General features: G+C 36.4%; 1 long non-coding RNA gene across 2 annotated transcripts in view; it reads right to left on the bottom strand.

Moving 5' to 3' along the window:
- LOC110255478 overlaps positions 1-12,573 on the bottom strand; it is a 157,784-nt gene extending 145,211 nt beyond the window's left edge. The window contains exon 1 of one of the 2 annotated variants that reach the window (XR_002335839.1): positions 11,927-12,573. This is a non-coding gene — a long non-coding RNA (uncharacterized LOC110255478). The remainder of the gene's footprint in view (positions 1-11,926) is intronic. The other variant, XR_002335840.1, reaches the window with a different exon arrangement.

The raw sequence follows: 13,913 nt of genomic DNA, 5'->3' as shown, positions 1-13,913 counted from the left end.
ATGGCAACTACGGATCCCCAACTCAATGAGCGAGGCCAGGGATTGAACCCGAATCCCCATGGATATAGTTGTATTCATTTCAACTGCACCACAATGGTAACTCCATCTTTAATTGGAAGTTGTAGCTTCAAAATATGACTTTGGTATTTTGGTAATACCTAGTTAAGAGGGTATGTCAACTTTGAAATTCAAACATATCTGAGTATATATTGAGAGTCTTGATTAAGCCTGGCTCTAGGTCTCTCCCAAGAGAATTAGCCTCTTAATTAAAGGACAATCGCTATCTGCAAGGATAAACATTAATCACTGGTGGGAAGGAATAATTTGGAATATTATGAAGTGTTTACTATTTAGATTGCTATGCACTTAAACTTCCTTTGGTGCATAACTGACTTCCAATACAGTGGTCTCCAGTAAGAAGTGAGAACAAAAATTAATGAGTTCTTCCACAAAATTCAAGCAAGCCAAAATTTCAGCCATGAGTACCCACAAGATTATGTGTGGTAGTATTGAAAAAATTCACGAAGGCCTGTAATACACTTTATTGGAGTAAAAATGTTTCTACCTGTTGTCAAGTAATTTAAAATATTGTTTTCATATCAAAACATTGTTCCATTACAGAATAGAGCAAAACATATACAAAAGATAGAACAAAAGTCTCAAATCATAGACATGTTACTTTCCTCTGCTTGCAGGAACTTGTTAATGGAAAAATTGGGGAAGTGATGGTCAGAATTAAGAACATCAAACAGCCAACCCTGCTGCCCATGGGAGCAAAGGGCATACTGTTTATTGGGGTCTGATACATATTCAATAGGACAATGAAGAGTTTGACATGGGCTGCTTTCAGATGGATCTGAGGAGAATGTGGGCAAAATTCCTTTGTGGTTTCAGTTATCTGATTCTGCGGCCTTTGTAGCCATGTTGTGAATATATAGGATCCTGTATGTTAGAAATCAGGGCAGAAGATATGACTATTGGGCATTATATGGTATTCTGGAGGACTATTTCATGAACACACACAAAAGACACCTAGAAATCAGTGGCTAGAAATTGGAAGTTAGGAGCTAACTATTTTAACTCTTAGCATTGTGGTCCTGATTTCCCATAAAGCTTATGTGGCCCAGAGCAACATTGATTTCATTGATAATTGCAATGAACTTTTTTGAACAGTGGATACAGTCAGAAGCATTGAGAAAATTTTGTTAAAAAGTTATAATAATAGGTACAAATTTTATCCTTTTATTACCTTAGTACAAGTATGTGCAAATTTATATGAAAAGCATTATCTTTTTGTCAGAATTAATGCTGTAAAAGTGAATATCTATTACTCAGTTTCTATTCAATCATTTTATTCATTTGACACCAGTGTTGGGCACCTATCACGTGCCAGTTCCTATACTTGGCTCTGAGGACAGGAAACACAACACCCCCTCCAAAAACAACAAACAAACAAAAAACCACAATACACAGACTAATCCTTGAATTCAACAGCTTTACAGCAGGGATACAGATCAGCAACCAGAGATAAATAATATAATTACAAATGATTCAGAAGGATGTGTTCATCATTGAGAAAATCTGTAAGTATACTTAAATTTCATACTATCCTGGTTGGCTACAATGACAGAAACATCTCCTGGAAGGGCCCGAGAATAATTCTTAGAAGAGATCACCAACCACATAACCAAAAGAGGACCATAGCTGATGGTTAAGCATATTTTGTTTTCTACTGCTGAGAAATAACTTATGACGTTGCACCATTGCTAAAGGTGTTGAGTTGATCAAATATCTTTCATGAGTTGTTTGGCTACTATCCTATCACTGATATGGAAAATTAGTTGAAAACCCTAACCTACAATCTAGTGTGATTAAAATTTAATACAGAAATTAAAAGATTTGTTTTTCACATCAAGTTCATTGTCAAATTGCCTTTTGATATTTGGCAAATATTTTTAATCTTTTTGGTTCCTAGTTTTTCAATATTCTGTTTGGATTAGATGTTATTTAGGAACTCCTAAGACTGAAATTCCACAAGTCATTTAAGAAGGTTTCTGTAAGATTCAATTACATGTTTCGTTTTTAAAAGGTTCAATCTATCTGACAAAAGTATCCTAATTATACCTAGGTTAAATATATTTTAGTGCAGAATTTGTTTAAAAATAAGTTTAGAGGTAGGAGATCTTCTGTGTTTTATACTGTCCAAATTATTATAGTCATGAAAATAACTTACATTTACCAAGAGACGTGGTTCTTAACCTTTAATGAACATCAGAATCACCTAGAACTTTGTTTAAACACACACTGCTAAAGCCAAATCCCAGAATAAGTGACTCAATAGGTTTAAGATGGAACCAGACTAGAAACTAGCAAGTGCTTAGGAAATACTGTTTATAATGGTCCAGGGACCACACTTTGAGAACTAATAGTATTATTGCTAGATATTTAACATACTTTGCATAATTAATAAAAACAAAAAAATCTTATTTGCTCTGTTTCAAACATATGCATATAGATATATAAAGTACACACATGTATATAATACATTTGTTTTTTAATATCATCTATATTATATTTAGTTTTCAAGTTTGGAAACACACAGTGTCCAACTCTGTAAAAAATGTACCCTCATCTCTATGTGTTAATTAAAATCCTTTCTAAATGTAAGGTTCAGAAGGGATACTTGCCTACAAAGCTATGATACTGTCATGATATGCCATTCTGAGTAAAGACGGCACTAATTTTTATTTTTCATGCTTATATTAGAGAGATTTATATGATCTCTTGAAAATATCTCATTATGTAGAGAATGAGAACATTTTAATAGTATTTATGCTTCAACAACAATTACGTTTCTGGCTTTGTAAATTTTATCTTTTTTATAAATCCAATTATCTCTATGTTGCTCTAAATGATTTTTAAGGTAACATTGAAATAAACCATATGTCAAAGTGAATTTTGGGTAATCATTCTCTTAATGACCTATTTAGTACCTTCTAGTTTTTGCATTTGAAGTTTTTATAGGCAGTACTCACATATTGGATTGTTGGCATATCTAAAGGTTTAATAAACCTGCAAATTTACAGTGTCAAATTCCCAATGTTAATTGTTTTGTAATTTTTCTGGAGTACTGGTTATAAAAACTCTTACAGCTCTCTAGATCTGTGTTTGTGTGCGCACGTCTCAAATATAGAGTGGATATACCCATGCATTTACATAATTACACAAATAAATTAAAAGAGAAAAATGAAAAAAACATATTTGAAATCTTTCCAAGAAGTCTGTTTACACTATGACATAAAACAATACATCAGAAGTACCTCCTACCTTCATAATTTTCTTATGTTTGTATGTTTGTCTTATTTTTCATATCAGCAGCTCTGATTTATCCATTTAAAATTTTTATCTTATCTCATTTTTTGTTGCTTGTTTATTATCAGCATATATTTTTGGAAAATTTTCTTTGGATTTTTTTTTTTAATTGACAAGATTTCATCCTGGTTTGTTAAAGAGAACCAGCTGTTTTCTTGAAGGATAATTTTCTAAAGCTGTGTGTGCCATAATTACACTGCAATTACACAGCAATATCCATAAAAGCAGATGAGGATTCTATGTGTCCTTTTACCTCATTAGAAGTTGCAAAAATGATAGATGCAGTCTATCTTAGTTTGACTATTGCCCTCTATTGGCAAATTCAAGTTCTGGCATAATACAAAAGATAGCAATAAAGACACATAGAAAAGATAGCAATAAAAGACATAGATTTTGTGGGGTTTTTTTGTTGTTTGTTTGTTGTTTTTTTTTTTTAAACAATACTAACACCTTGGGTCACAAGGCAACCACACTAAAAGTTTTAAAAATTCTTTTTAGTTAGAATTTAAAATATACCTTTAAAATCTAGCTATCTAGCGGGAAAAAAAAATCACTTCAGCTAGTGATGTGTGAATTGGGGCTTCTTTCCAGCACCAAATTGCAGTGCATGAATCTTTTCTCCCTCACTCAAAATCTGCTTGACTCATACCCCTCTTTCCAGCAGAACATCAGTTGGATCTTTTCCTGTTCCCAGCATGCATTCTCTTCTTTGAGGCATCTTCTCTATGAAAATTGAGATTTTTAAGTCTCTCATCATTTCCAAAATCAGCAATTAATTTACCTTTAATATAACAGTGATTTAAAAAACTTGAATATTTAGTCTTAGGCTGAAAAAATCATTTCTAATAGACTGCTGAGGACTTTCATTTTAGGTCAATGATATTTTACATATTATGAGTGAGAAGGAGGATGTGAGAAAACTAGCTTAAAATAAAAACTTTGCTAAAACTATCTCCAGCATTGCAACATTTAATGTGAGTTCTATGGTGGGAATGTACATATACAAAAAAACACCTTATTTTTATGTACCTTTGGTTCTGACTGGCAGCTGGAGAACATAGTATTTTAATAGTATTTACTTTGGCAGAAGTGGCAGGATGTAATCTACTTTTTGTAGCCAGCTAGGCAACCAGAGAAAACATATCTTCTGAGTCCTTTTATGATCTTCTAGAATCAGAACTTTTAACAGACTTGAACATTTTCAAAAGTAAGAATAATTTTTTTCTAAATTTTACTTTTACTATTTACACCTGTCAGCTGCTATCTTTTCATGTAATGTTTTTAATGGAATTGTTGGCTGGGCAGTACACTTGGATAAGTTTAGCTGCAGTTTCTGGATTGATGCTAGATCTAGGCATTGAGAATTAAAATTAGTTCATTTCTTTGCCAACATGAACACAAATCTTGGAGCACATTTCCTCAGATGCACTAAAGTAGTTGGAGCTTAGGTAACCACTGGGAAAGTTTGCTGTATGAGAGCTCAGACTCACTTAACTTTGGCTTAGCATGATCCCACCTCAGTTGCCTCTTCCTTTGTTTAATTAATAACACAATTGCTTCTTTGAGAAGAGGATTTATCTCACAAAACAAACACGTCAGGCAGAACCCATAGTTCTACATAAAAGAAAAAATTATATGCCTGTAATGTTTGTCCCATTTCTAGTTCAACTCTTTTTGCCAAATGTCTGTTTGTACCTATAGAATATTCCTGAAGGGAAACATAACTGCATAATTGTCAGCCTCTTTTCCTATCTAGCGATTTCAGTTACTGACTGTGAACCAGTGTTGATTAGTCTTTAGCAGTTGACAAAACTATGCAGGTTGCACATTCAGAAAATAACCTTCCCAGTTGTCATGACAAGCATCTGGTAATGTACAGATTTGGACTCTTCATTATTTAACTTGTTAGCAGAGAAAAAAATCCCTTTCTTCTTTTATGCCTGGATTGGCTTATATTCATTTAGTATTTCGAAACCATATTTCAAGCATTTGACTTAGTCCTGGTTTGCTACTCTTAAAATATTGATATTCTGATTAACAAACAATCACTTGCAGAATATACAGTTATTATATATCCTTTCATTTATTCTTTAAAAAAAGTATGTATCTAATGCTTACTATAGGTCAGGCACAATTATTCATGCTATAGATGCTACCATGAATATAACAACTCTGTACCCCCCATGGAGCTTAGCTTCTACTGGAGGTAGTCAGAAAACAGACTATTTAGTATTTACTACATCAAGTGGTGATAGCTTTTTTAAGAAATACAAAGCTGAGAATATACTTTAGGGTTCAAGCCAGAAAGAACTGCTATGAGTGATGTATGATCAAGGGGCTTATTATAAGAACTTGTAACACTTGACCTTATAAAACTGTGGATGCTAATAAGGAATCTCTCCAAGGACACTGCCTTTGCATCTGGTGGTGGGTCTAAAATCTCCATTGGTCTTTGGTGCTAGCAGCTGGGAAGAAATTCTAGAGCTAAGGGAGAGCAAGGACAAAGTGAAATCCCTTAGAAGGGGTACACTTGAGAACATACTGGAAGCCAAGTTTGTCTCTCAATACTTCCAACCCAGGTCACCTGCAAAAGGAGCTGCAGTTTTCCACATGGCAGTGCCCAGCTGCCTGCCCAGGACTTGGTGACTAAAGGTGGTAATGACTGGTGCAGGTAGGAGGGCCACTTCTGTGGCCCTGGTGTTGGCTGCAGGCAAACAAGAGGAACCAGGGCTATATGCACAAAATGCAACAGCAATGACAACATACACTGACTTCTGTGAGAAGGCTACTGATTCATCTCCACCTTCACATCTCACAGTTTCTCTTGGAGTCAATCCTAACTCAGAATCACACTGGTAAGGGAATTCTGAGAGGCATACTACTAGTTTAGCTGAATTGCCACAGCACAAAACTGCATGTAGGTAATGCTGTCAAGTAAGTACTTGGATTAAGGAGTATGGGTATTAGCAGAATTATCTGACTAGACATATAAATGTGAAAGCCCTCAGCATAGGGAGACATGAGGAGAGAGAGATAGTGTGAGAGACTGCAAAGGAGAGATAGGCAGACAGAAACATCGAGAAAGACAGAGACAGACAGACACACACATTTAAATGCTGAGGTGCTGGGAACATTTCGAGGAACAAGGCTGTCTTACTGGGGAAGAGCTAACTGAAGAAAGCAAAGCATACTAGGGCACTTCAGTCATAGCCCTGCTGCACGGCAAGAAGCTTGTGACCCTGCACACCCAGAGCATGAAGCAAGCAAGAAGTGGCATCTGAAGGGTGATCGTGTAAGGACTGGCTGGTGAGGTGTTGGACCTGGACTTGGTGTGCTGTGACTCATAAGTCCATCTGCCCTTCAGAGGAGAAGCTGAGTGACCAGCTACACCCCAGCCCCAATAACTCTATCAAGTTGTTTTCTTTTTACTAGTTTCTTTTCCATGCAGAGATCAGGCCTTCCATCACCTCTCCCCTGGACTTTTATCTCACTAGACTTCAATTATTCCCTATTTTCTTCCACTGCTCACAGGATTCCCCAAGTTTGCTTTTTTTTTTTTTTTTTTGGTCTTTTTTAGGCCAAATTCATGGCATATAGAAGTTCCCAGGCTAGGGGTCTAATTAGAGCTGTTGCTGCCGTCCTACACTACAGCCACAGCAATTCAGGATCCAAGCTGTGTCTCTGACCTATACCACAGCTCACAGCAATGCTGGCCTACACCACAGCTCACAGTAATGCTGGATCCCCGACCCACTGAGCTAGGCCAGGGATCAAACTCACATCCTCATGAATCCTAGTCAGGTTCATTACTACTGAGGCACAACAGGACTCCCCTCAAGTTTGCTTTTTAATTTTATTTTAATTAAAACTTTTTTTTTTTTTGTCTTTTTATGGCCGTACCCATGGCATATGGAAGTTCCCAGGCTAGGAGTCAAATCAGAGCTACAGCTGCTGGCCTACACCACAGCCACAGTAATGTGGAATCCGAGTCACATCTGCAACCACAACACAAGTTCATGGCAATGCCAGATCCTTAACCCACTGAGCAAGGCCAGGGATCATCCCTCATCCTCATGGATACAAATCTGGTTTGTTAACTACTGAGCCACTACAGGAACTCCAAGTTCGCTCTTTGAGGCTCAGTTCTTATTTTACCATCACTCTGCCAGTAACTTTACAGAAATTCTCTTTACAGCAAGGTTGACAAACTTTCGTAAAGGTCCAGATAATAAAAGGTCTCAGACTTGTGAGCCACAAGGTCTTCGTCATTTGTGCTCAACTTTCCTGCTGTTGCCCAATAGCGACTTGGATGACACCTACATGCCAGGGTGTCTGTGTTCCAGTAAAATTTTAATTATGAAACAGGAGGCCAACCCACATATCATAGTTTGTAAAGCCTTACCTACAAAATAAAAATCCAAACAACATAGATTTTGAAGGCACTGTGATGGGTGTCCATTTACCTATTCCACTTTACCATTACACTCCATTATGAGACAATTCACGACAATTGGTGAGAAGTCATTTTAGCAACATGATGCAATCTGCCTCAACCCAGTCAGAAAGTAGGTTTCTTGCTCCATATAAAAGTTGTATCAATTTTTTCCATAATTATGTGAGTGCATAATGATAAAGTAATAGCAAAAGTCAACATGAAAATCCTCTAGAATTCATATATTCTCACATTACTAATATCGCCACTTAAAAATTTATTTCAATAGGAGTTCCCATCTTGGCTCAGTGGAAACAAATCTGACTAGTATCTATGAGGATACAGGTTCGATCCCTGGCGTCACTTAGTGGGTGAAGGGTCTGGCATTGTTGTGGCTGTGGTATAGGCTAGCAGCTACAGTTCTGATTTGACCCCTAGCCTGGGAACCTCCATATGCCATGGATATGGCCCTAAAAAAAAAAGACAAAAAAAATTTATTTCAATATATAAACATAACGCACCTGATGAGAAAAGGTGATCCCTGCTACACTGAATTTGTAATCGAGTAGTATCCCCTTCAATTGTGTATGTATGCATATTTGTGGTTAAAAACAGTACAGCTTATTTAAGAAAGTGAGGATTTTGTAACTATACTTAAATTAGTACCATAGATCTAGCACTCCAATTTTTGTGATCTTGGCTAATTTTTTTCTTCTTTTTAGGGCTGCATCTGCGGCATATAGAAGTTTCCAGGCTAGGTGCTAGGGGTCGAATCAGAGCTGCAGCTGCTGATGCCACAACCACCGCAACGCAAGATCCAAGCCTCATCTAAAAACCTACACCACAGCTTGTGGCAACGCTGGAGCCTTCACCCACTGAGTGAGGCCAGGGATTGAGCCTGTATCCTCATGGATACTAATCGAGTTCTTAATCTGCTGAGCCATGACAGGAATTCCTTGGCTAAGTTATTCATCATGATTTAATTTAATATTCTCTATGAAATGCTGTGGTTCTAGAGATTTTATGAAGCAATGATTTCATATTTACTGATGTAGATTCTTGTTAGTTACATAATGCATATTATATAGTAAGTGTACACTTAGTGACAATTAGTTAATATAGTTATACTGTATGTAAGAAATTTACATTTATTTTCATTAAAAATTATTTTAAAAACTTATTTCCATGCCCATAATGATTCCATAGTTATATTAAGTGTGATTAATAATGTTGAAATCCTTCAAATGCCTCTTTGGATATTCAATGACATCTCTTTTCTCTCTGAAAACTCTACTGGTCCCTGTGCTATTCTGTTCATCAGAGTAATTAACACAATTGCCAAAACATACAAATGACAACATCAGTGTCTTTCAATGACCAATGAGATGAATACACAGCTTTCCACCTTTCCTCCAATAAGAGTCCAGAAACCCAGGATGCTCAGTTTGCAACCCTGCCATTGCAAGATCCCTCACTTTCAATAACATGCACAGGAAAGAGCATGCAGAAAGAATACACACTCTTAATTGTGTTGGACTTAATGTGACAGATGTCCCCTCACATTTGCCAAACACAGTTACACACCAACCAAATTATTGTTAAAGGACATGAGAAATGAAAGCTTCCTGTGTATCCAGAACAAGGGAAGAGAGTAAAGAACATTTAGAATTTTCTTTTCAAAGTGAGACTTAGGTTGAGAATAGCGTTTATAAAAGCAGGGAAAAATCCATTATAACTAATAGTTGGAAAACTTGTAAAATACATGAAATAAATACATGAAAGTTTGGCAAGTTTTGTAATCCTGAAGATAATTTAATTTCTATGATAAACATTTTACTAAATTCTTTACTGAAGGTAAAAACAAAACAAAAACAATTTTTAAAAAAAATTACTTAACACTTAGAGCCCGTCGTGGCTCAGTGGAAATGAATCTGACTAGCATCCATGAGGATGCAGGTTCAATCCCTGGCCTTGCTCAGTGGGTTAACCATCTGGTGTTGCTGTGAGCTGTGCTGTAGGCCAGCAGCTATAACTCCAATTTGACCCCTAGCCTGGGAATCTCCATGTGCTGTGGGTGTGGCCCTAAATAAGGACAAAAAAAAAAAAAAAAAAAAAAAAGAAAAGAAAGAAAACCCAAAACTTTTAACATAAATATACTTCAAACTTATTCTCCTTTGTTAAGTAAATTGGGATGGATTTCTGTGAAAGGTCCAATGGGTCAATTATAGGTCTTTCTATACAGTCTTTCATGTAAATATGTATTTCTGCTAATGATGAACTGCCAATATGCAATGCCCATAGAGTTTGAGGTTCTTAGCTTCTCCAGTCAATAAGACAGAGTACGTGTTGGAAGCTATGGTCTTCTATTCTCAGAACATGACCTTTGGTGTAACCTGTCTTGCAACATTAAGTCAGGGAATCTTTAGAAGTAAACACCGTCTAAGGTAAATGCTACATATTAACACCCAATTTGAACCTCACCATAAAGATCAGGTTTATTTAATAATCTCTAGTTGCTCTCTACTGCTTCCCTAGAGAATGGGAATTAACATGCCCCTCGAGAGGACAGGGTTAACAAAGTATAAAAGCTGAAAAGGGCACTGAGCCCGTGGCTTCCCTAAGTTTAGGTAGTTCACATCCATTCAGTATCATCTCTAGCGGCACTTTACATGCTAAGTGGAGAATGACAAGGCATTTGAAAATAGCCTAGGAGTCAAGAGATCTTTTCTTGAAAGTTGGTGTACCTGGTGATTTGCCTATCCTATACTTTTTTTTTTTCTTTCCCTAAAGACCAAATAAGCATGATACTAGGTAAAGTCAGCTGTATTGCATCACTTTGAATGTCACATTACTGTCCTTGGTGAGCAGAGCAAACAGTCAGAATGTAGGGTGGGCACAAAAAAACAATAAACAAAAAATGAATATATGTTAGTACTAAGTGCTAAAAAGAATTAAAGCTGGGAAAGGGGATATGGAAAGTCACAGTAGGACCCTGAACTTTTAGAAAGCATCAATAGCAAAAGCTTCACTTCTTACTAAAGACATGAAAACAATTGCAGTCTAAACTACTTGGGGCTGGGGTGGATTTTAATCTGGAAAAAACACAATAAAAAATGCAAAGGCCTTCAAGAGGAGGTGTGTCTCTTGCTTTGGCTATTTCTGCTGTTTTTACCTGTTCCAATTGAGTCAACAGATAAGTCTTCAAGCCACTGAAATTAAAGGATGTTTTCCTTTTTTATTTATGAAACTTTATAAAGATTCAGAGAAAACCATATTTTCTCTTTTTTATTTTTTAAAGGCTGCACCAACACTATGTGGAAGTTCCTGGACCAGGGATTGAATCTGAGCCTCAGCTGTGACCTACTCAGCAGCTGCTGCAACACTAGATTCTTTAACTCACTGCCCCAGAGATCTAAGCTGCAACTCCACAGCATCCTGAGCTACTGCAGTCAGATTCTTAATCCACTACACCACAGTGGATCAGCGGATTAACAACCTCAGTTCCTGTAATTTTCGAATTTCACACTAGACATATGTCTTAGTTACTCAGTTCTGAAGGTATACGACATGGTTGTGACTCAACAATGAAAGCTTTTACATCATTTTCAAAACACTTGCAAATACTATGCACGAAGAATTTATCTATAAAACAATTATTTTCTCTTCAAAAGTAGCATCATACTCGTCCATGTTCATAACATTTTAAAGCCTTTCTTGCCCACCTGTTATACATCAAGTAATGAAATTTAAAATGTACTGGCATATCTGAAAAAAAGTATTGACTCTAGAAACCTTTTTTAAATCCCGAAGATAAAGGACACTTGAGTTAGCTTCTCAGTTATTTGTGTGATCCAGATACTGGCATCACATAGCCAAGTTGTTGGAGCAACTTTGCTCCTCACTCTCTTCAGTGATCTCTCTAATCAAACCAAGGAAAAGAAAAAGATTCACTGAATAATGGCACATTTCATTGAGAATAATTTAATTTCATTTATCCTTGACTGGCTTACTCTATGTCTCTTCTGATATTTTGCTATTAGACATTATATTTGCTTCCTATTGCTGCTATAACAAGCTGCCATTAACTTCGGGTTTTAGAACAACAAAAATTTATCATCTTACCGTTCTGAAGATCAGAAGTCTAAAACAAGTTTCGCCAGGCTAAAATCCAGGTGTTGCCAGGGCTCTGTTCCTTTCTGGAGGTTCTTGGGGGGAAATCTTTTTTCTAGCTTTTCCCACTTTGTAGAGGCTGCCTGCACTCCTTGGCTCATGACACTATTTCTCCATTGCCAAAGCTAGAAAGCACAGAATGAGTCTTTCTTGCAGCCATTTCTGTGGTTCTCACTCTCCTGCCTTCTTCCTGTGTTTACGGAGACCCTTGTGATTACAATGATCCCACCTGAGTAACTTGGGATACGCTCTCTCCATCTCAAGATCAGCGGATTAACAACCTCAATTCACCTGTAACCTTAATTCTCCTTTGCCCTGTAAGGTACCATAGTCACAGGTTCTAGGATTTAGAATGTGGATATCTTTTGGGGACAATTCTTCTGACTACCACTGCCACAATGATTCAATTAGTATTTAATAAAGTAAAATAATAAGGCTGCATTTTAATCTGATAGGTACATGGGTTTTCTGTGGAAGACAGAAGTCTTTTACTTTTCTTACAGATTTCTCTCTTAGTCAATCCACTTGGTGTTACTTAGCTAATGTTTTCCTTCTTCCTAAGCAGTGTTATGACCTTCTTGTAGGCACTCCACAAAAGCACATTTAATTATTTAAGTACATTTCCTTCCTTCAAAGAGACTGCATACTTTTCAGCAAAAGAGCTGCTAGTTTTCTGGCATGAGTTAAATTGCTTGACCATGACACCTGGGTACTGAGCCCCTGGCTTTGGATCCCACTTAATCGACAGGTCAAATCTTAACATGTATAAATGTATAATAATCACATTAAAACTTTTTTTAAAAAGAAATTTTAGAAACTGATTTATCTTACTCCATAAAACCTGTATTATTTTCTCTGAAATGCTAGGAATTTATGACTGTTTTTATTGGTCCTCAGAATACACCCTCCACAAACAACACTTAAGAATAAACAACAACTTCAAGACCTAAAGAGAGCATAAAATATTTAATTATATAGGTGTCCTAGAAGTATAAAAGGAAGTAGCAGGACATGAATCTGGATTTTGCAGTTTCATTATTTGTACCACAAAAAATATGTTATAGGAAACTGGGGATGCTTTGAATATGCTCTTGTTTTGTTTTCTTAAACAAAAGTCATTTTGGTTTATTTGTCTCATCCTTGTGCTGACCCAATGCCTATGACACTTGAGTGAAAATAGAGTAGCCTTTATAGGGTGAAGTCAGAGGACAAGAATCAATAGCTGTCTGAAATGTAAATCATCAAAGAGATTCCATACCAACGATAAGAAAGGAGAAGGTGAAGGACTTAGTTATTTTTAATCGTCTGTTTTAAATAAGCAGTTATTAGTGTTGCAACATGAAAACCTCATTTTCAAAAATTTGAGAAGAGATCAGATGATGGCCTGGGTAAATGCTATTGAATTTCTCAACTACTGAATAATTTTAAACAGAACAAAATCCTTTTGCTTAACACAATTATGAAGTATTTCTCCAGATTTATTTCAAATTACTCAACAGATTTTTCACATGAGTATCTCAAAAAATTCCATCAGCGGCTTTTGTAAAGCCAACCAAACAAAATAAAATGCATTTCTTTGTAGTGTTCCTGTTTGTCAAAGACAGAATTTGTATTAATAATTTTTTCTTAATTTCACTTCAGAGACCTCACAAAGGTAATGTGTAGAATATTTTATAGAAGAGAAACATAAAACATCTTAAGAGGACTTAAGGGTACAGAATGGGATAGGTCAGTTGAGGTTAGGGATGCTTTCTCTGGATTCTTAAAAAACATCCAGAACTCTGCTTTTATTATTTATTTATTTGCTTTTTAGGGCTGCACCCTTGGCATATGGAGGTTACCAGGCTAGGGGTCGAATTGTAGCTACAGCTGCTGACCTATGTCACAGCCACAGAAACGCAGGATCTGAGCTGTACCTGTGATCTACACCACAGCTCAT

Source organism: Sus scrofa, chromosome 9 (genome assembly GCF_000003025.6).
Source record: "Sus scrofa isolate TJ Tabasco breed Duroc chromosome 9, Sscrofa11.1, whole genome shotgun sequence".
Taxonomy (NCBI): Eukaryota; Metazoa; Chordata; class Mammalia; order Artiodactyla; family Suidae; genus Sus; species Sus scrofa.
The sequence above is the reverse complement of the archived record's forward strand: the minus strand, read 5'-3'. Positions and strand labels throughout refer to the sequence as shown.